The sequence below is a fragment of the Peromyscus eremicus genome, chromosome 10 (assembly GCF_949786415.1).
Source record: "Peromyscus eremicus chromosome 10, PerEre_H2_v1, whole genome shotgun sequence".
In the NCBI taxonomy this organism is placed as follows: domain Eukaryota; kingdom Metazoa; phylum Chordata; class Mammalia; order Rodentia; family Cricetidae; genus Peromyscus; species Peromyscus eremicus.
In genome coordinates this window covers 9,849,362-9,876,603 of record NC_081426.1, presented here as the reverse complement: position 1 = coordinate 9,876,603, position 27,242 = coordinate 9,849,362, and the positions used below count along the sequence as shown (strand labels likewise).

The 27,242-nt window shown below is 39.7% G+C and overlaps 1 protein-coding gene across 3 annotated transcripts in view; it reads left to right on the top strand.

Annotated features, from left to right (window-relative positions):
* Wdpcp (WD repeat containing planar cell polarity effector) overlaps positions 1 to 27,242 on the top strand; it is a 292,873-nt gene that overhangs the window by 30,689 nt on the left and 234,942 nt on the right. The window contains exon 1 of one of the 3 annotated variants that reach the window (XM_059275370.1): positions 269 to 387. The exons of the other annotated variants lie outside the window; for them this stretch is intronic. The gene's annotated coding sequence lies outside the window, so the exon portion shown is untranslated. Of the gene's footprint in view, positions 1 to 268; positions 388 to 27,242 lie in introns of those variants that run through there. 3 annotated transcript variants of the gene reach the window in all.

Here is a 27,242-nt window from a genome sequence, read left to right as displayed (position 1 = left end):
AACAGTCTTGACACTGTTCAAAAGTATGAAGTCTCTTTGAGACTCAAGGCAATCTGTTAACTGTAACACTCTGTAAAATTTTTAATAGAATTTACATTCTTCCAGCATATAAGGGCACAGAATGCACATTCCCATTTCAGAATGGAAGAATGGAGACATAGGGAGGGAAGTTTTGACCAAAACGAGACTGAAATGGAGTCAGGCAATCAGCAAATCTTGTAGGCCTGTGTCCAGCAGCTGAACTTTTGGTTCCAGTGGGCACAGATTGTTCTGCCCTCCAGCCTTGCTGTCTGTAGCACACATCTCTCTTTCAGCTGGTTCTGCTCCCTGTATGCAGCTCTCCGTGGAGGAGAGGAAAAGGGGAAGGCAAGGCAACAGACAAGGAAGGTATGTGAATGCAGCAAGAAGCTGGCTGATTAAATTTAGATCCACACACAGGAAGCAGAGAGAAAAAGCAACATTTTATATGTGTACATATTTTTGTAATTTCACATATAGAATATTGCTTTGATTAAAGCAATGTTTGAAAATGAATGTTGTAGATGATAGTTGTGATCTCGTCTCAGCATCCAGTTATTTCTTGTTTTGTTTTACTCATTCAGCATTGAGAAGTATTGAAAATTGCCTCAGTCTCTGAGGGCGAGGGAGTCACTCATTCCATTCCTGGTCTAGTCCCTTTCCTGGTATATTTCTCAGGGTTGGAACACTTAGGGCTTCAGTCTCTGAGGGCGAGGGAGTCACTCATTCCATTCCTGGTCTAGTCCCTTTCCTGGTATATTTCTCAGGGTTGGAACACTTAGGGCTTACGGGAGGAAGTCTGAGAAGACTCATTTGTTCATTCGTTTATTCCTCTCTGGTGTTGGGTGGGGAAACCAGGGCCTACTGAGTTCTAAGCGGGCACCGATTGGGTAAAGCTTGCCCTTCACTTTGCCCTGAGATGTCATTAGAGGTACCTATTAGAAGTGTTTCTGTTGTTATAGTGATAATCATCTCTGAAGAACTTCTAAGTAAATCGAGAATATGTTTGTTAGTCCAATCTACCATATAGCAGAGGACATGAAAGCAGGGAGTTTGGGGGACAACAGTCACATGTATGCTGTCAGTTTTCTAAACAATTAGCATTCTGTTTATTCTGCTCTGACCCACTTATTCTTTGCCCATGTAAGTTAAATGTTTGTAGTCAGGTAACTGGGTCCAGTCCCCCAGAGTAATGGGAAATTAAAGTTCAGGATCAGTTAGAGCAGCACTTACAGTGTTTGGATCCCCACATCTATTCTGACATATGATATTATTCCCAGGCATTCTGTGTCCTGTTAGCACTTCCTTTTTGTGCTGTTGACATAGTATAGCTCTTGTTAGATATACACAGAAGAATACATGATGTTAGAAGCTTAAATATGAGTTTCAGAGCACTTACCCACGTTTTTAAGGCTCTTGTGACCCAGGACAAAAAAATGGACTAGAGACACATGTTTAGAAATAGAAATCCAGCTTCCTAAGAAAGAGAAGCACTTCCAAGAATGGAGTAGACAGCGAGCTGAGGGGAAACACGAACTCAGAAGTGCTAAGCTGTGAGGTGCATGGCTCTTGGTAGGTCATTTATGTAGCACCTGCCTCTCCATGTCTGTTTGTTGCAGCCTGGTCTTGAACATATGCTGCCTGTTGTACGTAGCCTAGGTGGGAAGGGTTTCTAGTCCCTTTCTGCAACTGGCTTTTTCATATATTAATTTTGATCAATAGATGTCTCTCTGCCTGTCTGTCTCTCCCCAGCCACAACCCTTTTCTGAGAGATGTGGTTCCAAATATTTTTGATGAACAGAGTCCATTTTCTGTAACTACTCCCATGCTGATCAGAGGCATAGTCACTAAGAGGAAACACAAGACAGACAAACTGATAATTCTATAAGATGTGGCAAGACACAAAACAAAGTTTTAAGGAGGAATCATATGATGAAATAGATTGAAAGGGGAGATGGTGTGACATTGTAGTCATTGAGTAAGTATTAACAGTGACAAAAGAAAAATTATGTAGCAAACTAGAGCATAAAGTAAAGTTATGATGAACAGGAAATAGAAATTGGACAGGCAGCTTAGGTCCTGGATCCTGAAGGCAGCAGTTCCAGGAATGTCCTTTGTTTTCTGGCCGGGAAAGCCAGAAGGGAGTTCTGGTTTGTTTGTTGGTTTGTTTTGTTATTCTCATATAATACATCCCAACCAAAGCCTCCCCTCCCTCCCCTCCCCCCAGTTCCCCTGCACATATCTCCCTTCCCCCCCAGATCTACTCCTCCTTTGTTTCCCTTCAGAAAAGAGGCTTCCCAGTGATATTAACCAAACAATGAGACTAGACACAAACCCTTGTATCAAGGCTGGACAGGACAACCCAGTAGGAGGAAAAGGGTCCTAAGAGCAGGAAAAAGAGTCAGAGACACCCCCACTCCCACTGTTAGGAGTCCCACAAAAACCCTAAGCTAGACAATCATAGCATGTTTACAGAAGACCTAGTGGGGACCCAGGCAGGCCCTGTGATTGCTGCTTCAGTCTCTGTGAGCCCCATGAACCCTGCTTAGTTGATTCTGTGGGCTGTGTTCTCCTGGTGTCCTTGATCCCCTGGCTCCTACAATCATCATTTCCACCCCCACCCCCTGCTTTGTGGGGTTCCCCGAGCTATACCTAATGTTTGGATGTGGGTCTCTGCATCTGCTCCCATCAGCTGCTGGAGGAAGCTTCTCTGATGGCAATTCAGCTAGGTACCCATCTATGAGTATAGCAGAATATTGTTAGAAATCATTTCATTGACTTTTAAAATTTATTTTTTTAATGTTTTTTAGCATTTTATTGATTCTTTGTGGATTTCACATCATGCATCTTGATCCCACTCATCTCCCTGTCCCTTTGCATCTGCCCTCAGCCCTTGCAACCTTCTCCACCCCCAAGATAAAAAAAATAAAATTTAAAAGAAAAGAAAAATGGAAGCTGTAGTGTGGCCCAGTGAGTCACGCAGTGTACCCTTTAGTCCATATATCTTTACTTGCAACTATTCATTGCAATGAGTCACTGGTCTGGTTCGAGGCCTCTGGCTTCTGCTGCACTATTGACACTAGCCCTCACTGGGATGCCTCTTGGATACCCTGTTGTTGTCCTGTGTCATGTAGACTTTACAGCTTTGGGACCAGCAGGACCAGCCCCTTCATGTGCTCTAGCAGATCCTAGATGGGGTGGATTTTATAGCTCTGGTTCTGGGTCTGGGTGGTTGCTGGGTCGGTCAGCTCACCAGCTCTCCCTCATCCTCAAAACCAGGGTGAGCTCTCCAGCACCAACCGGATTAGCTCACCCTATGCAGCAAGCAGCAAGGGGCAGGGCCACTTCTGCTCTCACGAGCACCTACATAACCAGGGCTAGCTCTACAGTGTTGCCCAGGTGAGGTACAGGGGCCACTTTCCTGAGTGTTGTAGCTGGTGAGAGACATGGCCAGTTCTCTTGCTCTCCTGACCTCTGTGACATCTCTCCCACCTGCCACAGGCAGCAGGGATGGGGTGGAGATAGGGATGGGAGTGGGGGTGGAAGAGTGGGGGTGGGGGCATGGGGGGAGCCCTTCTCCCTTACCCCACACCACCTTATGGCAGATGAGGGGTGGGGCCCGATTTCTCATGCTTATGTTTTTGGGCAGGCTTACCCACACTCCCTCCCTAACAGTGCTACCCAGGCAAGGTGCAGGGCTCGATTTCCCTAGTGGTGCAGCTGGTAGGGGCAGGATCAGCTGCTGTCTTGCCTCCCGCATGTGGCTTTTTTTTTTTTTTTTTTTTTTTTTTTTTTAGTCATTCATGTTTGGTTCTCCCCTAGGTCTTTGAGCCATACAGCTTCCAGTTCCTGGCCACCCAGTCACTGGTTGGCCGATTTCACAAGCTCTGAGCCGCCATTGCCCCAGCACACCTTGCAGGCAAGGCAGGGGTGGGTTGAAGGTTTTGTGACTGGGTTGGTGTCCCACCACTGGGAGCCTTGCCACGTTAGTGAAGAGGACTGATTCAGGCACATCCTCCATTACTAGGAGTCCTCACTCGGGTCACCCTCATAAGTTCCAGGAAGTTTCCACTGCATTAGGTTTCCACATTACCCCCTAAATGCCTCCCTATTCAGTTGTCTCTCCCTGTATTCTCTCCCTCTTCCCTCTCTCTTTAACCTGATTTCTCCTGTTCCCATCTCCACCCACCCTCAGTCCACCTGCAAAATCTGTTCTATTTCCTCTTCCAAGGGAGAGCCATGTGTCCCCCGCTAGAGCCTTCCTTGTTACTTAGCCTCTCTGGGTCTGTAGATTGTAGTGTGATTATCCTTTACTTAACAGCTAATATCCACTTATAAGTGAGTACATATCGTGCTTGTCTTTCTGGGTCTGGGTTGCCTTGCTTGGGATGATTTTTTTCTAGTTCCATCCATTTGCCTGCAAATTTCATGATGTCATTTTTTTCTAACAGTTACCTAGGGAGTTCTGTTTTTGTTTTTAATTTTTTATTATTATTATTATTATTATTATTATTATTATTTTTATTATTATTTTTATCTCCTCCTAAAAAGGCACCCTTGCTTAGAGGCTGTATGGGAGGGTGTGACTGAAGCTCTAGTCCAGATACTCCACCCTGCTTGTGATCCATTTTAGAACTGGATCTCTAGATTTTGATGTCATCTGCTCCCCCAAAGTATTTCAGCCCAGCTCCCAAATGATGTGACAGGGAGATGCCACAGTCATTTTGTTGAGGCCCATTAAGGCAATGCTACTTCCTCCTGGCCAATAAAGTGGAATATAAGTTCTGTCTCTGGCTCTGCGTGGAGACCAAGAGACACGAACAATTCCAAGATTCCAAGCTACACAGAAAAGTAGGAGTTCATCCAGCTAGTGCTAGCAAGGTGAGCAAGAGGCCTGTCTCAGAAAGGCTAATTCATGCTAAGCTGTGCTAAAGAGACCGGAGGAGTAATGCATCTCTAATGAGACGATGTACCTACCCTTTCTAGAAACTCTGCTCTTGGTGCAGTCTCTTATGGAGCCCTGGCCACATGACTGTGCTAAGGACTGCCCACTTACATACTTTGAAAGAGGTGCCACTGGTGGAGCTTCCTGTCAGCTCTAGAAGACATACTTGTTCCTCTGGCTCTTTTGCTCTGCCCCTTCTGCGATGCTCCTGAGCTGTAGATGCAGGAGTGGTAGATGGATCAGTTGTTGCTGGGCACCACAGGATCGACCACTTTTCCTCCACGCTTTGTTTGTTTGTTTTTTGGGTTTTTTTTTTTTTTGAGATAGGGTTTCTCTGTGTAATTTTGGTGCCTGTCCTGGGTCTCACTCTGTAGACCAGCTGGCCTTGAACTCACAGAGATCTGCCTGGCTCTGCCTCCTGAGTGCTGGGATTAAAGGCATGCGCCACCACCGCCTGGCTCCTCCATGTTTTGTTAGGCTGTGGTTTTCTGCAAAGATCTTTATCTGCTGCAGAGGGGCAGCTCCTTGATGAGAGAAGTTACACTTAGCTGTGGGCAGAAGGGTACATATGATCTGTTGTTTCCCTGCCTGTCTTTCCTCCTCCACTTTCCCACTTCTCACTTCCAATCACTTGTACCCCACTATTTCTCTCTTTGTTGCCCACCCCCTTATTTCCTGGTTTATGGGTATTCCAGTTTATGTATTCACACCTGAATATTTGGAACTAGGAGCCTCAGATTAGAGAGAACATGCAAAGTCTGTCCTTCTGGGTAAGAGTTACCTCACTCAATATAATATCAAACTCAGGGTTTCTCACTTGCACAGCATGAACTTTACTAACTGAACTATCTCCCCAGCCCCTTCATTCTGTTCTTTTATTATCCCAGGATCTAAAGATGGTCAATTATGTCATCTTTAATGAGTCCTCGAATTTATACTTGATTTGTTCTAGTGAACAATAATTATATTCCCTGTTTTCTTGGAGAAATGTCTATCATTAGGGGTGACAATTGTTATGTTCTATTTATTTTTTTATGCTATTTCTTTTTAAATAACCGAATAAGTCTGAGATTGTATATAAGAGTAGAGAATATAAGCCAGGCTTGTGGTGCACACCTTTAATCCCAGAACTTGGGAGCAGGGGCTTGTGGATCTCTGTGAGTTTGAGTCTAGCCTGGTGTACAGAGTGAGTTACAGGACAGCCAAGGCTACGCAGAGAAAACCCGTCTCGAAAAACCAAAAGCCAAAGAGAGAGAGAGAGAGAGAGGGAGAGAGAAAGTGAATATACAAAAAGTCTGACTGTAGTTTCAAACTTCAACAATATCAAATGCCACAGAGTTACAAAAAAGTTTTTTTGAAAATTTACTTTCAAAATTTATACTCATTTTTATGACTTCTGAATAACACAATTTTAATCTTTTCATTTCATCCCCTTTGTTTGAAGAAAAGCTCGTTATACATGATTCAGTTGATGATAATAATAAAACTAACTTTTTATTATAAAAATGTTTCAAACATTTAACAAATGTACAAAAAAATACAAGGACACTTGGTTTCACCAGTATATATATATGGGAGATGGCAGGAAGTTTACAAACTGTAGATGAACTGGAGATGTGGGCATAAAGGATCCCAAACATACACTTCGCATTTGCTGAATCAAATATTCCAAAGCCACAAGTTACAGAATTAGAACAGTGACGCCCCCATGTACACCTATGTTTTAAGCTTTTCTAAGGGACTACCTTTCTACCTTCAAGGCAGTGTGTTATCCACTGAAATTGCTGTATTTGGCATGCAGAAAAGCCAGAGGCATTTTTCACCATAAGAAGCCCCAAAAGTTAATGTTTGATGTACCATCAAGGAATTTTGCTTTCAGCCTCCCCCCTTTTTTTGAGATATAATTCATATACTGTAAAATGTATCCTTTTAAAGTATACTGTTTAGTGGTTTTAGTATATTTGTTTGGCTGAGCATGGTGTCCCATACCTGTAATCCCAGCACTTGAGAGGCAAGGAAGGAAGGCTGCTGTAAGGTTGAGGCCAGCTTTGTTGACATCGGGAATTTCAAGCCCTCCTCCCCACTAGTTGCACAAAACAACAATCAAACAAAATAACCTTACAATAACAACAAAACCTTCCACTGAAGTTTGCCACGCTAATTCAGTAAAACTTGAGCTCTATGATGACAGCTAGGTTATTTGCTAGGCTGGCTGGTGACCACTTTTTCTGGATGGAACTGACCATTCTACATATTTCACATGTGTAGAATTTTATAATATTTTGTATCTTGGCCTTTTCTTTTAGAATTAGTCAACAGTGACTCTTAGAGCAGTGTTTTAGGATTGTTTTCATTTCTAACAATAGTTCTTTGTAGCTGAAGTTTTCTCCAGTCCTGCCTGGCCCACGGTCAGGACAAATCTCTCTCACCCACCAGTCCTGCAGCTGTTCAGACCCAACTAAGTCAATACACAGAGACTTATATTGCTTACAAACTGTATGGCCGTGGCAGGCTTCTTGCTATCTAGTTCTTCTATCTTAAATTAACCCATTTCTATTAATCTATAAGTTGCCATGTAGCTCGTGGCTTACCTGTATCTTAACATCTCGCTTGTCATGGCGGCAGCTGGCAGCTTCTCTCTGACTCAGCCTTCCTGTTCCTAGAATTCTCTTCTCTGCTTGCCCTGCCTATACTTCCTGCCTGACTACTGGCCAGTCAGCATTTTATTTATACAGAGCGATATCCACAGCAGTTCTTACTCTGTTAAATGATACCATTTTCTACAAGACAGAGCAGTTGTTATTACATATTATATTTGTGGCAGTTTCTAGATAGCCCTTTGTCAGACAAGAGCACAGCTACTTAAGCTAGCTCTTGGTTACAACCCTTATGGGGGTCACATAACAATGTGAGTTTTGTAAAATCTTGGCAACTGCCAAAGGTTTCTGAACACACAGTAGTCAAAATTTAATTCAAAATCAAGTGTGAAATGAATCTCGGATGTCTTTGGCAGTTCTCACTTGTGTGTGTTGCACAGCATCACTGCAGCCTTGGCTTTGAACACACAGCCTGTGTACTTTGCCCTCTACATGCCATCATGCTGCACAGCATCAGCGGACGCTGCCTGATACCGTGGCTTGGGTTCCAGACTGGCATGGACTGCAGTGCTCTTACAGAAACAGTGCTTAGTTACAAAAGTAAAGACCCTATCTATTTTTTAGTATCATTCCTTAGCATGTAGCAAATTACTGTATCTCTGATTTGTACGGTGTTAGAATGTTTGGTTTTAAAATTTGCTGTTTGAGCTACTGGCTCAAATTTTATTTAAACACAAAATCCACATTAAATGAATTGTGGCTTTGGATTAGGAAAGAATTTTCAACAAATTTTGAAATGATCCTAAATATACTTGTGCCATTTTATGCTATGTCTTCATATGAAGTGGTGTTCTTGGCATGGAAGAACGTTATAAAGTCAAAGCAGCAGTCCACGTTGGAAAGCATTTAAGATGCTTTGTGTCCTACAGTGTCAGATACTCAGCCATTATTTAATTCTTTACATAAAAAGAAATAAGCACATTTTCTCATTAGTGGGAAAATTTGCTTTCATGTTTAAAAGTGGTAAGATTATATGTATACACTCCTTTAATCCCAGCATTCAGGAGGCAGAGGTAGGCGGATCTCTTGCATTTGAGGCCAATCTGGTCTACAGAGTGAGTTCCAGTATGGCCACACAGAGAAACCCTGTCTCGAAAAATAAACAAAACAAACAAGATCGTATGCATACCTAAGAATTGTTTGAAAATAAATATCTTTATGATTTATAAATCAGTAAATGTTTGCTTCATAAACCAGTATACCTAGGGTCATATAAAAACTTCTCAGGCAAAATAAGGTCACAGGTGGAAAAAGTTTTAAGAAGTCCTTGGCTGGAGGCTGGAAGTGCGGGTCTTTTTGCTTGCCCTTCTCTGCACTTGCTCAGCTTCCATTGGTTTATTATGAAGTTATGTCAGAGTGATTGCATGTGCATTAAGACCTTGTTCTTTGGAGATCTTAAGACCAGAATTAGACGTGCCACCCTTTGAGTCACTGAAGCTGCAATGGGCCGTAGGTGTGGGTCTGTGTATGTGTATGTATGCCTAAGTATGTCTCACATCTCTGATACTCTGAGACTTGGCAGCAGTGACAGTCCAGTAGCAATGAATGTACTAGTGCCAAGATCTGTTTCTAATATGATGTCCCATTAAGAGGAATAAGGGCTCTCCTTAGAGAAATGGTGTGCTGTGCCAAAATCAAAGAAGTGTTGAAAGAATAAGAAAACTGTTCAAATCCCATGGGAGTATGCTTCAGGGAATCCTGCTGGCCAAATCCTGGGTATTTTCAATGTCAAGATAAATAATAAATGTAGCTCATTGAATAAATTGAAATCCATGAGTACATACTGATATAAATATAAGCACAAAAATAAAGGAGAGCTGGACAGAAATCTCTACCTTACTTACCAACTAATAAAGGTAAAAAAATATTGGATTTGAGCAAAATCATCATAAGAGTCTATAATAGGTGAAACTTTGATACTTTGATAAGAAGCAGGATTTGCATAATTTCAAAATATTTACCCACAAAACACATACTATTTACTCTTGAATAAGTTACTAAAAGTGAGCAAAATCATGCTAGACACCATCAAGTGATACTTTTATCTCTCAGGATAATGAACTCAAAAACAACAACTATTCTGTTATTTTTTCTTTTTATGATTTTTTTTAGATTATATTTAAATCATTTTCCCCCTTCCCTTTTCGTTCTCCAACCCCTCCCATGTACTCCTTTTGCTATCTTTCAAATTCATGGCCTCTTTTTCTATATATATGTATGTAAAGTCCAGTCTTGAAACGATATACATACAAGGATATATACATATATACATATATACATATATATCCTGTGTGTGTATTATTTAGGATATCTGTCTGTCTGTCTGTCTGTCTGTCTGTCTATTCTTATAATATGGTAATACATTTGCTCAGTCCATGTACTATAACATATATATATATATCGTTTCAAGACTGACCATTGACCAGAAGACTGTTTCTCTTGCTTTCAGCATTCCTTAGTTGCTTTTGGTTCTTTGTCTGTGGTTGAGCTTTCCCTCTTCCATGGTAGCAGGCCTATTAATGATCTTCCTTGTTCAGGTCATGTTTAGGTAACCATGTTGTTAAGACTTAATGGATGTAGTCTCTGATGTTTCTAGGAGACACAATCTCACATCAAATTCTTTGCTCCTTTGACTTCTAAAATCTTTCTACTCCTTCTTTCCCAATGATCCCTGAGCCCAAGACACAGGAGTTGTATTATAGATGTATCAGTTGTGACTGGGCTCCAAACTCTGTATTTTGATCAGTTCTGACTTTCTGTAATGTTCTTCATCTGCTACAAAGAGAAATTTTTTGTTTTTTTTTTTGGTTTTTCGAGACAGGGTTTCTCTGTGTAGCTTTGCGCCTTTCCTGGAACTCACTTGGTAGCCCAGGCTGGCCTCGAACTCAAAGAGATCCGCCTGACTCTGCCTCCTGAGTGCTGGGATTAAAGGTGTGCGCCACCACCGCCCGGCTAAGAAATTTTCCTGAGGAGTGAGAACTACATTGATCTGGGGGTATGAGGATAAATATTTAGAATGTAGTTATAGATTATGCTGGGTTAGTAAAGTGGTTGTAGGTTCTCCTCCAGGATTTATGACTTCACTAGGCCCAGAGAGTTGGCTAGGCTTCCAGTACAGGCATGATTTCTCTCTTGTTGAGTGAGTCTTCAGTCCAATGACAGAACTGTTCGTTACCACCAAGGCATGCATACCACTACTGTACCCTTACGGTTGGCATGCCATGCTCGTCATTGTTGGGGTTCATAGGCTTCATACATAGGAAGGACGATTGGTTCCTTCCCTCCTTTGGAAGCTGATATAATGCCATCTGGTCTTCAGGGAAGATGCTTTCAGGTCATATCCAGCTCAGGTTCTGGGTCTTTTGTCCAAAGTAGATGGTTTCTTCAGTTATTGGGACTTACCTTCTGCCTTTGGAGGATAACAGTAATAGCCTATAATGTTTGGAAATCTCTTGGACAACCAGCAACTAAAAAGAGGTCTTCTCATGCCTACTGTTGAGATTTTTGTTAGTCTGTGGCTCCTGTGGTGAGCACTGTTAGTCCTATAGCACAGTTACTTACATGTAAGTGCTGTTAGGTAGATAATTATTAGTATGGTTCCTCCTCCTTCCTTCTCCCTAAGTAAAGTCCCACCCCACCCCCATCTTTCCAGTTTTCCCTTCCAGATTATTTGTACCTTGCTATTCCCTTCTTTATTGCTTCTTACCCAGCCCCTGAATGGTCCCTTCTACTTTCCTGGTTTGTTATTCTGGCTTATCTACTCACATCTGAAGATTTGGAGTTAGGAGCCTCCGATGAGAGAGAACATGCAATGTCTGTATTTCTGAGTTACCTCACTCAATAGGATATTTTCTAGTTCCATCTATTTACCTATAAATTCATGAGGTCATTTGTCTTCACAGGTGGATATATTCCATGGTGTATATTTAACTTATTTTCTTTTATCTACTTGTTGGTTGATAGAGAGTTCAGTTTCCATTTTTTTTCATTTCCAATCTCACAAACAGAGAAAGAGGGTGTCCTTTCTCTCACATCCTCTCTAGCATTTGTTGTTGGTTGTTTTGTTGATCTTTTCCATTCTGATTGGGATAAGATGAACTCTCAGAGTTGTTTTAATTTGCGCTTCTCTGATTTCTAGGGACAAAGAACAGTTCTCAGCCATTTTTATTTCTTCTTTTGAGAACTTTGTTTGGATCCTGAGCCTGTCTTTTAAATGGGTCTTTATTTTTGACTCTGTGTTTTATGAGTTCTTTAAATATTCTGGATATTAGGTCTCTGTCATCTGTGTAGCTAGCACAGATCCCCTGCAATTCTGTGGGCTTCTTCTACACTCGATTGTTTTTTTGCTGTACAAAAGCTTTTTAGCTTCATGGAATCTCACTTGTCATTTGTTGGCTGCAATTCTTGGACAAATGAAGTCCTATTCAGGAAGTCCTTTCCTACACCTATATCATGTTAGGGTACTGCCTGTATTTTCTTCTAGCAGTTTCAGTGGTTCTGATTTCACATTTAGGTCTTTAATCCATTTGGAGGTAGTTTTTGTGCAAGGCTACAGATACAGGTGTAATTTCATTCTTCTGCAAGTGGACATCCAGTTTTCCCAGCCCCATTTGTTGAAGATGTTTTCTCTTCTCCAGTGTACGTTATTGGCATCTCTGTGGAATATTAGATGCCTGTAGTTACGTATCCTTACGTTGGGATCTTTGCTTTTGTTCCACTCTTCCACATGTCTGTTTTTGTGCCAATACCATATGTTTTTATTACTGTGCCTCAGTGATATAGCTGAGGTCTGGGAGGATAATCCCTCCAGCATTGTTCTTTTTGCTCAGGAATGTTTTAGTTATCTAGGAGTTTTTGAGGTTCTATATGAAATTTTGGAGAGTTTTCTCTATTTTTATGAAGAAAAAAATGGGGATTAGGATTAGTTCTGTCATATTCTTGCTAAAAGTATGCAAGCCATGTCTACTCTCAAGGAAATATGAGAAAAATCCAAATTAAGGAATCTTCTATAGGTAATCAGCTTGAACGATGGCCAAGTCAAGAGGGGACAGAAGTGTTCCAGACTGAATGGGACCAAATCATAGTCCAATGTAAGGCGTGGCCCTGAACGGCGTTCTGAACGTTATTAGAGTAGGAGGGACGTTAGCTAGGCCTCTGTAACGCCTGTGCTGTTTTGTTGATTTTGATGGTTGGAGTGTGGGTATTAGGCTAGCACCCTTCGTTTTAGGAAACATACACAAGTATTAAAGGGTAACGGGACGTTAGGTGACGACATAATCTCCGTTGGTCTGGAGAATACTAATGTGTGTTTGTATGATGAGATAGATAGTACTCAGTTTAGTTACGTAAAATGTTAACAATGGGGGAAACCGAGACAAGAAACTACAGGAGTTCTTTGTATTATTAGTGTAACTTTTTCATTCATTTCAGATGATTTCATAATGAAGTTAGAACAAAATGCCCTCTTTTCCTCAAATGCTGAGGGTACCTATGAGTCATTTCACACTCAAAGCTCTGCTTACCAAGAAAAAAGGTTGCATGCAAATTTTTTTAAAGGAGCAGATGGATGTAAAAGTGAGTTTAAATATTTACACAAAATAAATGAATGGAAAATGTCAACATGGGACTTGCTGGGTTTATTTTATTTTTTTTAAATCTTTGGAAAAATACCCTACAGTCCAAAGTACATAAATCATTTCTTAACAGAGCAGTATTAGGAAAAATAGCACCCTGGAGGACAAGCACCCCAGGCTGTCACCCCCTTCCCTACCCAAATAACAGACCTTGAAGCGACTTCAAAGCTGCAAAAACAACTGGCTCTGACATGTACCAAGATGGGGAAATATTCGCACGAGCTTAAAATACATGCCTCATCCTTGAAGAGAACAGAAGAAAAGGCAGTATCGTGTTTCCTAAGTGGAATTTGACAGTTGAAATTGAGTTCACTCTATTTACTTATGACTTTTTTGCTACTTGTAAAAAGTTGGTAAACTTAATTAAACTTATTTTTATGTTCATTCTTCCCTTCCCTCACCTCTTTAGTGGTGTGGGTAGAATAAAACTCTTAAAATATGAAGACTTTCCCCAGGTGGAAACAAAAGTCTTAGAGGCTTTCTTTCAAAGCTATTATGCCCAGACAGGTTAAATTTCATTTCACAGTCTTTAGTTTGGCATTCAAGGGTTGTGTATAGTTTGCGGTAACATATTTTCTTTATTGCTTTGTAGAAATCATCTTTAGACACACTTTAATTCATTTTACGTTGAAGAAAACTTTGGTTATAATCACATGAAATTACCTCTATTTTCTAAATACTTGCTAATATGCTAACATTTCTCTTTGCGTGTATGTGTGTGTGCGCACGCATGTGCATTTATGTCTATGCTTATGTACTCTGGTGCACATGTGTAGCTCAGACGATGACTTGTTGGAGTTGGTTCTCCTCCTACCACATGAATCCCAGGCGTTTATCTCAGGTCCTCAGGTGTGGAAGTAAGTGTCTTTACTGGCTGAGTCATTTCATTGGTCCTAGGAAGCGATTTCTTTTATTTTTTTCAATAATAGATATAATTTTATTTAAAAATTCTATGAAAGTCCCATAAATGTATATAATGTATTTTGAGCAAATCTAATACTACTCCCTTCAACTCTTCTTGGAACACCCCCAACTTTGTCTATAAAATTTAATTAGTAACCCACTGAGTCCAGTTAGTGTTGTCCTACTGGTATATGATAAACCTAACAGTGGCCACCCCAGAAACAAAAAGTGGTTTTTCCTTCTTCAGTACCGTCATCTGCCAGTAGTTCCTCAGTTTGGGTTGAGGCCTTAGGAACCAGTCCCTCACTCTGTTTGATTTTGTACAATTCATGGCTGTAGTGAGTTCATGTGTAGAACTGCCGTGCAGCATTTCACACATGTCTCCTCTACCCTGCGGTCCTTACATACTTTTGTTCCCTCTTTCACAATGTTTCTTGAGTCTTGGGTTAGGGCATATTGATAAAGATGTCCCATGTTGTACTGAGCACTCAGTCATTTATTCTCAGCTCTTTGATGAGTTATGACTCTTTTTTAACCACTACCCACTGCAAAAGCTTCTCTGATCAAGATTGAGAGTATAACTGATCTGTTGTATGGACATAAATATCTAGAATGCAGTTTCGCATGACCATTTAGAGAAACAATGATAGGGTTCCCCTAGATGTCTACCTCCCCAGCCATGGGCTTTTGAATAGGTTTACAAAACTGAGCATGAAATCCCTCCTGTGAAGCAGGTCTCAAATCCACCCAGAAAACAGTTGATTGTCCCATGACTGTCATGCCACGAATGCGCCAGTGGGTGCATCTCACTTGGTATGTTCTGGAAGGTAAGCATTTTAGTAGTAGGTCGAACACTGGGTAAGATCATTGATGACTTTTCTTCCTCAGCAGCCTGCATAGCCCCTTTTGGCTGCATGAAAGCTAGCCCGCAGGTAGAGCATTTCCAGATTAGTTGGAAATTGATTTATCTATGTCTGGAACCAAAGTGTGCAGTATCTTCAACAATAAAGTCTTACTATCTAGTTCTTGTTGGCAACCAAGAGCAAGGGCAATGACCTATGTATGCTATTTTGGTGGTTCTTAATTGCTTCTCTGACAAGTAACTCATAGTGAATGATCCTGCCTGTTGTATAGAGATTTTCATTTGATAACCCATGTATTCTGAGGGCAACATTGCCCCACAGTGCAGGGCTCCTCTGTTAAAACTCCTTATAAAAAAGCTTATTTTAATTTTTATTTTCGTTCATGTGTATGTCTCTGTGCATCTGTCACTTGGATGTGGGTGCCTGTGGAGGCCAGAAGAGGGCATCAGATCTCCTAGAGCTTCTTGTGAGCTACCCTGCATGGGTGTGGGCAACTAAACTTGGGTCCTCTGGAAGAGCAGGAAGTGCTCTAAACTGCTGAGCCATCTCTCCAGCACCTAGAGTATCCCCTTCAAAAGCGTATTAGTTTATAAACTACTGTGTCTCCACAAGCTTCTTCATACATCCTTAGTTGTGGTTAACCCACCTCCTACCCCTGCTCCCATCCCCTTACCCTCATCTCTCCTTAAACGTTCAACCCTCATATGCCCTTCATGTTGCTTTATGTTGCTTGTGCTCTGCTAAATTATCTAATTATATTTTTTTGCACAAATTGCAAAACTGAAAGTTTCTAAATAGCTTTGCATACACTCTTTACTTTGTTTAAACCTTCTCCTATCCCCTCATACCCTCCCCTCCCCTGCCCGCCATTACTTGAATCTTTTCTTCCCCAGGATTCTCCATCTTTACTTTCATTTTACCAATTATTTTACTATCTCCCATCCTTTAATGTGTCTGTTCCAAATGGTCCTCTTCTAGTTTGCTGGTTTCCTCATGTACTCCAAGTTAAGCACACAAAACAAAATTTGATTCGAAGCTAGGATCTGTATGGGAGAGAGAACACACACCACTTGTCTTCCTAGGCATGTGCAGCCTCATACAGTAGTATAATTGTTTTCCTTTCCATCTGTCTGTGGAGTTTATGATTTCATTTTCCTTCACAGCTTGGTGTTCTAGGAAGCTCTTTCTAATCATCCATGGCTCATGGTGATTTCTGTGTATTAAGTAATGTCATAGTTTCTTTGTTAGTGCCTTTTGCTTGCTGCTTAGTCATACTCTTCCTCTTAAACATTCTGCATCTTTGTTTTACTGTTTCTGTTTGTGTTCTTTGTCTTCCCAGCAATTTATCAACTCCAAAAGAGGAACTGCTGTGTTTGTCAGAGTCTATCTATTTAAAACTGAATTGCCTTTTAATATCCTTTGAACACTTGTTACCTAATATAGACATAACATTTAAAAATTTGCATGTGATTACTTTCCAAAATAGTGAAAATTAAAATAATTTTTAGCATATTGGTATGGGTGTATTTCTTTTTCTAAGCACAACTGTTCTTAGACAAACAACAAAAATATAAAGAGACTAAATAGAAAAACATTTATACCAGTTTTTTGCTGTGTGTATGTGGTTTACATGTGTGTATATGGATATGTGCATGTCTGTATGAAGAGGCCAGAGATTAATGATGGCTGTCTTCTTCTATTGTTCTCCACCTTATATTTTAAGGCAGAATCTGTCACTGAAACTGGAGTTTATTGTCTATGCTGGCTGGCCCTGGGATTACAGAGATTTACATTGTTCCTAGCTTTCACATGTGTGCTGGGAGTCTGAACTCAGGTCCTCATGCTGTGTAGCAAGCAGTTGACTGGCTGAAGCATCTCTCCAATCTGAAGAAAAAATGCATCTTTTATAAAGAAAATTGTAAGCTCAGCATTTTGCTCAATTTCAGAGTGTCCCAATGGAGCTGGACATGCAACTCAGTGGAAGAGCACTTGCCTAGTATTCCCAGGTCCCCATGTTCAGGCCCTACCACCACAAAAATCCAACCCAAACACAACAGATAACAGTCAGGCATGACTAGTACACCTGCAGCCTGAGTGTTCTTGGGTTGACAAAGGAAGATTGTGAGTTGGCCCTCTGGTTGGACTACATAGTAAGACCCTATCTCAAGAAACCAGTGATAAAGAGAAATCTGTTTGGAAGAGGGAGTTGGAGGCAGACAGTAGAGGGTAATGGAGAAAGTGGGAATGACTATGATCTCGGTCCACTTATACATGTTTGAAAATTATATAAAGGATCTCATTAATTTATGCAATTACTATAAGCTAATAAAAATGAATGCCCAAATTAAATATTGATAGTAGTGAAACAACTTTCCACAACATTCTTTGGGTAGTTTGATAGTTTTGATTGTCAACTTGACACAATCTAAAATTACGTGGGAAGAGAGTCTTAATGCCCTCACTGCCTAGCTAGGTTGTCCTGTAGCATTTCTTCAGGGGATTATCTTGATTGCATTAATCATGGTGGGAAACCATGATTAATGCATTGATTGCATTAATCATGGTGGGAAACCATGATTAATGCATTAAACCATTTACTCATCTGGGGCAACTTTGGGGCTAAGAGATGGCTGATGTTAGGCTACAGTTTCTTGGGAGCAATGCCCTTCTAGTCCCAAGGTAACTTGTTAGAGTGCTGAGATAGAGCAATGGCATGGGTCTGTTCCCTTGCCTCTGTATGCTGAGGATTTCAGCTTCATGCTGGAGGTGGGTTGTTGGTTAGATTTCTGGTGTGTGGGTCAGGTCTATAGTTTGTCTTCTTCCTGTTGAATTTAAAGCTATTATCACTGTTTGCTCTTAGTTCATGTTTATGGTTCCGAGTTGTCTGTTGCCCTATCTAAGCATTAAAAAAGTTCCATTTGCATTTTCCACTTTCATTTTATCTTTTAGGAGAAATGAGAATGACACCTGTTTTTCTTGGTTTTGTCAATTAGAGAAGCTAATAATAGGCTAAGGCCCCCACAGGTATCACTTTTATGCTTCTATGACCATAGAATCTCATGGCATTTTCCGAATCATGGACCTTTGGGGTTCTGGGGTAGATTCAGAATTCTGAGAGAGATGGCTCTCAGATGTGAGATGCTGTCTCATCATAGTGGCTCTCTAGAGTCAAGGGAGCAACAGACTAGACTAGTCTGCAGAAAGATCGGTCTTTTTTTTTTTTTTTTTTTCTTTTTCTGGAGCTGAGGACCGAACCCAGGGCCTTGTGGTTGCTAGGCAAGCGCTCTGCCACTGAGCTAAATCCCCAACCCTGAAAGATCGTTCTTTAAAAGTTTGAATTTTCAAACCACATTCATATTTCACAATGCTTTTCTATCTGAACTCCTTATATCTCTTAAGATGTATAACAAAAACTTGTCAAAAGAGAGTAGAGGGGTTGGAAGGTCAGGCTTTTGGGGATCATTATCTTCTTTTGGCAGAGGTGGTTAGAGGGCACGCTGCCATTTCTATGTACTTAAGCCGCTAGGGAAGATAGTCAGTGGTCAAGAACCCATGCATATTTTTAGGTGGATCTGGTTTGTACTTGACATCATTGCACCAAGGGTCACTTGAGTTGTTACTCATGTTCAGCTTTAGACAAATAAGCAGATCACACAAGTCATATCTTAACTAGAGGTCAGATGGAAAATAAAGTGTCCAAGCACAACAGGCTGGAGAGACAGGAAAATGCCTGCTGGTATAGGCCTAACAATGAAGGGAAATAGACCCAGTCCAAAAAAGAGCTGCTAGAATACCTCATACATCTGCTGTCTGAGTGGGAGGCGAGACTAGCTATCAGTTTGAATTCAAGCACTCCATTTTCAAGTTTGTCTCTGTCTCTCTGTCTTCTCACCCCTCTCTTTCTCCACCCCCACCCTAACCTACATATACATTAATGCTTAGGACTACTATTCTACACCAAATTGGCTCTCTCTTGGCTTTTGGATGTTGCTGGCAAGTTGGAGAACTGGTGTATTTACCAGCCAGAGTTCTGCATATCCACAACCATGACATACTGCTGCTAGAGAAGGGATAAGGTTGGCTCTCTCAAGTGTCGATGATAGAATATAAAGTCTTTGGAAGGACCTTAGAATACCTTTCTGTCCTAACTGGGTTCCCTTTCTCTCCTTCAACTTATAAGTGTTTAGTTTTAGCTATATAATAGCAGTGTTGATTATAGTAATTCATATGAACAATTTATCACTTATACCTGGTCATAGCTTATAATCATTGTGTACACTATTAAATGAGTGTCAGGTTAATGTTGTAAATTTAGTATAATTATGGTCATTTACCTATGAGTTATGGATAAAGCTTTGAAGAAGTTATTGCTTAATATTATAACAGAAATATTAATTTTTAAAAATCTGGCAATTACTTATTGAGGAAACTTTAGTAGCATATCTTTCCTTATTCATGAATAACTCTCTCTGGAAATATGATTGTGGGTGGGGAACATTCTTTGTTCCTTCAACATTCTGAGTAGAGAGAAGAGGAAGCATCCACGAAGAGGATGCCTACAATTTCTCCTTTTTCTCTGTTTGTTTTGACATTGAGAAATTCTAGATTTTAAAAGTGGGCTGAGAAGATAGCCCAGTGGGCAGTGTGCTTGCTGTGCAAACATGACGTCCTGAAATAGATCCTAGGATCCAAGTGACAAGGCCAGATGTAGTAGTTCATGCTTAGAATCCCAGTACTTGGGGACAGGTACAGGTAGACACCTGGATCTTAGCTTGTAGGCCTGTCAGCTGAGCTTGATTGGTGAGCCAGAGATCCTAGTGAGAGGTCCTTTCTTCACAAGGTGGACAGGTCCTGAGGAATAGCATCCAAGGTAGGCCTCTGGCTTTTAGATGCACACCTGTATACACACATGCACACCTGTACATACATATACACAGAAAATTTGTCTTTTTGAAATAATGTCTAATCAGTTTAGATGTATTGGAAATGTGCACTTTAGCACAGATCTAGAAATTTAAATATTAAAACATTTAAGTCTTAATAAATCTCAGACAATTAAATTTTTATAAGCAAAATAAGGGTAACAAATTGAACTTTGGATGGTTAATATATTATGGTGGTATCAGGGTGATGAAGAGATTTTAATAGAGACTTGTATTTAGTTTGTATGATTATTGCCTAGGAAACACTAGGTGGTGCAATTGTGCAAGGACCATAGAATGAAGTGGGTTTTATTTATTTATTTATTTGGTGCCAGGATTATAGTTTGAAGAAATTTTGGAAATAAGAATTCTCAAAATACTGAAGTAGAATTAAGGAATACTTCTACTGATTGGTCAGAAATTCAGGTAGGGACTCTATCTTATGATTTAGACCACAAAAATCCCAAGGTATCTGTGTATTGTTTATCACACTTGAAGATCTGACTACATCCTCTTAAACAGCTGGCCCCATTTGATTCTCTATGAACAATTATTGTGTGCTCTTTGTCTACAGTCCTATAAACTTACTGTTACTCCAAAGAATTCTAATATATCCTACTGTTTGAGTAATTATTTGTATTATTATGTATCATCTTTTCAAGTAGGTCTTCATCAAATCAGACTTGAACAATAGCTTTCCTCTTGATAGACTTTGCCATCTTTGATACATTAAAAGAAAGCCTTGCTGGCCAGGCATGGTGGCACGCGTCTTTAATCCTAGCACTCAGAAGGCAGAGTCAGGTGGATCTCTGGGAGTTCAAGGCCAACCTGGTCTACATAGTGAGTTCCAGGACAGCCAGAGCTACATAATAGAGAGACCCTGTCTCAAAAACAAACTAACAAACAAATAAACTTGCATTCCTATGTAAGTCCAGGATGTTAAGTTATTAAATTGAAGTGGCAGTTTCTTTTTTTTTCTTTTTAAACTTTTTATTGATTTTTCGTGGATTTCACATCATGTATTCTGATCCCAGTCATCTCCCTATCTCTTCGAGTCCACCCTCTTCCCTTACAACCCAAAAAACAAAGCAAATCAGTCAAACAAACAATTCTCAGTGTAGAAGCTGTAGTGTGGCCCAGTGAGTCACGCAGTGTACCCTTTAGTCCATACACCTTTACTTGTAAGTAGTGTTCATTGCAATGAGTCATAGTCTGGTTCGAGGCCTCTGACTTCTGCTGCACTATTGACACTAGCCCTTACTGGGATGCCTCTTGGATACCCTGTTGTTGTCCTGTGTCATGTAGACCCCACAGCTTTGGGACCAGCGGGACCAGCCCCTTCACGTGCTCTAGCAGATCATAGATGAGGTGGATGTTGGGGTGGGCTGACTTATAATAACCCTGGTTCTGGGCCTGGGTGGTAGCTGGGTTGGTTAGCCGGCCAGCTGTCCCTCATCATCACCACCTAGGGGAGCTCTCCAGCACTACCCTGGCTAGCTCATGCAATGCAGCAGGCAGCAAGGGGCAGGGCCAGTTCTCCTGCTTTTATGCCCTCTGGCTCACCAGCACTCACCCACCAGGGCCAGCTCTACTGTTTTGCCCATGTGAGGCTTAGGGCCCGCTCTCCCTATTGCTGTAGGGAGTATGTGGAGAGGGGCGGTTTTTGGCTCTCCTGTTCTCAAGCAGTCAGGGCTGGCTAACCTGCATCTCCATCAACAGGGTCAGCTCTGTGTGCTGCCCAGTGGAGGTATAGGGCCTGCTCTCCTGTAGTGCTGCAGCCAGTGAGGGGCAGGGCCAGCTCTCCCACCTGCCACAGGCAGTGAGGAGGAGGGGAGGGGAGAGGTCTTCTCTCAAAGAGGCAGTTTCTTAAATAAAAAGTAACTTTGGTTTATGTGTGGAAATAAAGAAGTAAAGAAGACATTTCTGTTTAGATAATTGAAAACCTTCAATTTTAATTCTGTATGATTTTGTTTTTAAGTTCCTTTCTATCTTCAAATGTAGTCATATTTGTAAATTAAAAAGCTGTGTATGTCTCCCGTTGACCTCATGAATGATGTTGTATTGGTTACATTTAGATGTTTTTCCAATATTCTGAAAGCACAAAAAGAGGCCCTCTTGCCTCCTGTTCTTCCTGTTGTTGAGTTGTTATATTTGTCCTTTTTCTTTTCTTTTTTTTTTTTTTTTTTGAGACAGGGTTTCTCTGTGTAGCTTTGCACCTTTCCTGGAACTCACTTGGTAGCCCAGGCTGGCCTCGAACTCACAGAGACCCACCTGCCTCTGCCTCCCGAGTGCTGGGATTAAAGGCGTATGCCACCACCACCCAGCAATATTTGTCCATTTTTTTTTGACGCAGTCTTACTATGGAGTCCATGCTGGCTTTGAGCTTGAAATAGTTTGCAGTCTCCAGAATGATGGAATTAGAGGCATGCACCATCTTGAACAACTATCTTTCCATTTTCTAAGACACTTGGTGGTAATCACAAATAAATCAGAACGAGTTTAAGTGCTTCTGTCAGCTGTTACAACTGACAGACATACATGAACTATGTCTGTTTTCATGTTTTCCTATGAATCCGATACTCTATCAGACACAGACTCAAAACTGATTTGACTTATTTTTTACCGATCAGTTGGGGTGCTTGGCATCAAAGTTAGGGCCTCACATATGCTAGGCATGTATTCCATCTGTAGACTTCACTAATTTGGTCAAACAACATCTAGTCCCTTCCCAGAACCCACATGGCAGAAGGAGGAGGAACCATTCCTACTTGTTATCCTCTGACCTTCACATGTGTGCTATGGCGTGCAGAGAGGTATACAAATGTAATGAACATTTTAAAAGTATAAATTCAAATGTATTGCAGACAATGTTCTAGTTTCTCTGAATTATAATGCATAATGGTATATTATTCCCAGTAACTATTGGAGGAGATTCAAAGGAAAAAGTTATTCTTTTCAGTCTGTGAAATACATGTCTGTACAGATTCAGACACACTCATCAGAGACCATTTGGGAGCTCTTTTTAGTCCAAGCAATTGGGCCATTGCTCATGGCTTATTTGATGATGTATTTCTATTTATATAAATTTTTGTTAAAACTTTTGGGATATAATGTACTTATAATTTCATGTCATTAATATTTTAACAACATTAGTTTGGTATTTGAGTCATGCAAACCAACTTTAGATAAAATGTTACAGAAACAATTTTGAATTGAAAAATCACTACTTTTATAGTAGTTGGCAGCCTTTATAAAATGACTGGATGTTCCTGCAGATATAGCCATTATCAAAATTGCCACCATTTAATAGCACCCATGTTAGCTACATTAGCTGGGGGCTGAATAGCCATGAAAATGGGAGTAACCTCTGACCTCAGAAATCATTCTTTTAAAAGAGGATTGAAACATGGTGATAGGAAATTTGAATTGCTCTTGCAGCTGCAGTGTTTGTTCTGTGAATGCTTAATTTAGTTTAGAGTTCTACTTTTGCCTCCAAAGCTGTCAGTCTTTCAGAGCATCAAATTCACTTGAGGAAGGGGGAAAAAAAAGCTTCCTTCCAGGGCTGTATTATTGAATGCAGTATTCAGACTTCAAATAGTTTCATTTAGGTAATACATATAGTCTCAAGAATGGGAATCCTCACATTTGACACGCTCTGTTAAATATATAGCTCATTCCAACCCCATCCCAGATACTGTTATGCAGGCACTTATTTTGGATAATCCTTTTAATGACTATAACTGAACTTCTTAGCTATGTAGAGGCCTGGTAGAGTGTGGAGGACGCTCGCTCTCTCTCTCTCTCTCTCTCTCTCTCTCTCTCTCTCTCTCTCTCTCTCTCTCTCTCTCTCTCTCTCTGTGTGTGTTTGATGTAGGAGTGTGTGTAGCTGTACATATACATTATTCAAGTTTGTTTGGCCTTTGTAAAGAAGTTGGGTTTATATTCTATATGTACAAATTTCTTTAGCTATTTAGAAGATAATCTTTGCAAGCTGCATGTAGAAGCTCAGTAAGCCTTGTGTTTGGTGTGCAGGGTAGTTGCACATAGACTACTCATTAAGAGAGTAGATTGTTACAGCTGATCTCCATGTTGACTGGAAAGCTAAACCAAAGAGATTTGAGAATGATATAAAAAGCAAGTTGGTTTGTAGACCAATTGGTTTGAAGTTTTTAACTACTCTGTATTCCTTTGGCTTTTACATGAACCTTATATTCCTGCCTTTAATATTTAGTAATTGACTTGGTTGATCAGAGGAAGAGAATAAAATCGAGTATAGAAACCCAGAACTTGAAACTGAGTTGAAATAAAGTCATTAATTTTGAAGTTTAATATTTGCTATTCTATTTTTAATAAAGATCAATGATTTTATAAACAATAAATGCTGTTATTGTGGGGATAGATATTTATGAAAGTTATCAATAAGTTTTTTAACATTACATAATTAAGGATAATGTAGATTGAAAATCCATGTGTGATTATAACTTCATTATATGTTGTATTGTGTTATACATATTTATTTTATGCAGATTTGAAACTCTTGTTAATAAGAACTACATATTTGTATGCAGTTAGAAAAAAATTACAAAATATAACTGAATCCTCATTGGATTAAAATGTTTAAGTCTTAGTGGAGCCAATGAAAAACAAATACATAATTTAATCATTGTATTTTAGGAAAGCTATATAATATACATAGTTCTAGATTGCCTCCTTTTTGTATTTTGTATGTAATATAAGTGTTCACATAAAGATACCTGATTATTAGCATACAGAATACAAAATTTTCACTTATGTTTTCTGGTCAGCCGTTAGCATTTCTTTATGTGTGAAGGTTTGAAATGTGTCTTGCCAGCAGCAACTCTATTCCTTAGCCAACCATAAGAGGGGGCTTCTACACCAGCAAGCTGCTTTCTTTGTACAGTACATGTAATTATTTGCTCTGAAAATGAACATTTTGTATAATGAACTTTCTGATTTTCATCCTTTTCTAAAATTAATTTAAATAATTTTATTTGTACTGGTGGTTAATAGTCTGACCTTATAGGAATCTAAACAGTTGAGTTATACAAGAAAAACAGAAATATTTAAAAATTAAGGGAACAAATATTTGTGCCTATTAAGTATTTATAAGCATAATTAGTGAATCAAATGCTATTTAATATACAAAAGAATATTTTTTGCCTTAAGTAAACTTCTGCAGACCATCATTAAGCCACTCAAATAATTCTACAGAAAGTGGTTTCTATGTGATCTATCAAAATCTAATCATTAAGGCTGCAGAGGTGGCTCAGCCATTTAGAGCACATACCACCCTTGCAGATGATCTGAGTACAGTTCCCAGCACCCATATGGTATGGCTCCCAACTGACTGTAGCTCCAACTCCATTGTCCTCCCTGACTTCTGCAGGCAGTGCACTCATGTGTATAAATCACACACATATGCATGTAATTGATAATAAAATAAAAATGAAAACTCTGTTTTTAATTTAATTTTCAAAATTAATGATGTAGTTCTTATAATATAGCCTTAAATAGGATATCTGGTCTTGAATGTCAATAAAAATGAAGACAGTATTTGACTTATAAAATATCAACCTGAATAGCTCAAGATAGGGCATACATTCATTCATGTATCTGTAAATAAATGATAATGCTTACTAAAATTATTTGTGTTCCTTGCTTGGCTGTAGGCAATAGATCGTTTAACTACTAAGAAAGAAAAAGTACTGGATAATGAATTTGGCAGTAGTGCAACTCTGGAATAATTAAGCTTGGTGCCTGACTCTTTGTTGTTGTTTTTTAGCTCTCATTTGTGAGACAGACTTAGGATGCTCAGTTACAGAAGCTTTGGCAATCAAGAATTCTGTCTCCTACTACCTTCTAATAGGTGTACACTTTTCCTTTCCTTAAAAAAAAAAAAAAAAAAAAAAAGATAATCTTGCTAGGTAGCCCATGCTGGCCTCAAACTCTTGGTTCTCTTGACTCAGCCTCCCAAGTGCTGGGATTAAAGGCATGAATGTGGTGCCTATACAACTTTTACTTCATATTATAGTGGAGGTTTCAGATCAGGGGCCCAGAATGCAGTGATAGAACTACAGTGATTTCTAGATTAGTAAAAGTTGTAGGTTATCTTAGCAGAAAATGCAAATTAATTTAAAAAACAAAGTATTTGTTAGATAAACAATTTAAAATGATATAACAGTTGGGAATTCACTTTTCATCAAGAGCTAATTTTAATAAAAATTTCCTATAAGTATTTTAGCAATAGACATTTAATCAATGTTTTTTAATAGTGTGTTAAAGTTCTGGGAGATTTGAGTTCAAGAACTACAAAAAGAGAATTTGAGAAAATCTGAGAGATTGCATGGATTCTGGTGACTGGCATTATAATGTTTTGAGAATATTCTTGCTAACCATAGAGTTATATAAAACTCAGACTATGCAGTTTTAATAGTACAATAAAAGGGACTGATTTCCAGGAATAACTTTTTAAAAGGTTCCTTTACTGGAATTGTTGGGATCCTGACTATCATAACTACCGGACAGTGGAACTGTGTCAGGCTACTTTCATTTCCTTGGATACTGTATTGCTTTCGAAAATATAAACTCGTGACTGGTGAGGTCTTGTCAGTTTGAAAATACATGTCAGCATAATACATGCTTTAAAATGTTTTCCTTCAGTTCTATGCGAATGAGTGTTTTTAAAGGAGGTGTTGACATCTGATGGCCATATTAAGCTATAAAGAAAATATGAAGTGTTGCAGACTTAAAGCATGTTTATGTTGGTAGTATATGCTAAAAATGTTAAGTGTATAAGTGGTCTTCATAGCTGGGTAAATTTGCATGTATGAATTTCTCTCCCTTAGAACGTCCAAAGCATTTTGTTAAGGACAATTTTAGCTTAAAATATTTTAAAATTATAAATGTTCTATCTTGGGTTGTAGAATTTTGTTTCTACAGGACATCACATTTCTCAATGTTTTTTAAAAAGTAGATATGAGCATATTAATTAATTAATTCATATTTAATTATTTTTTGTTTTAGTGTCTTGTGTGTGGTTTGCATGCACATTATGTGTACAGGTGCACTTGCCTGCTCACTCAAGCAGGTGTGTATGGAGGCCAGAGGTTGACTTTGGGATCATTCCTAGATTGCCTCTCCACCTCCTTTTGTTGAGAAAAGGTCTCTAAATGAACCTGAAGCTTGCTGTTTTTGCTAGACTGGAAGACCAGAAAATCCTGTGGCTCTACCTGTCCTCATCTCCTCAGCGCTGGGACATCTATGTAGTATGTACATCTCTG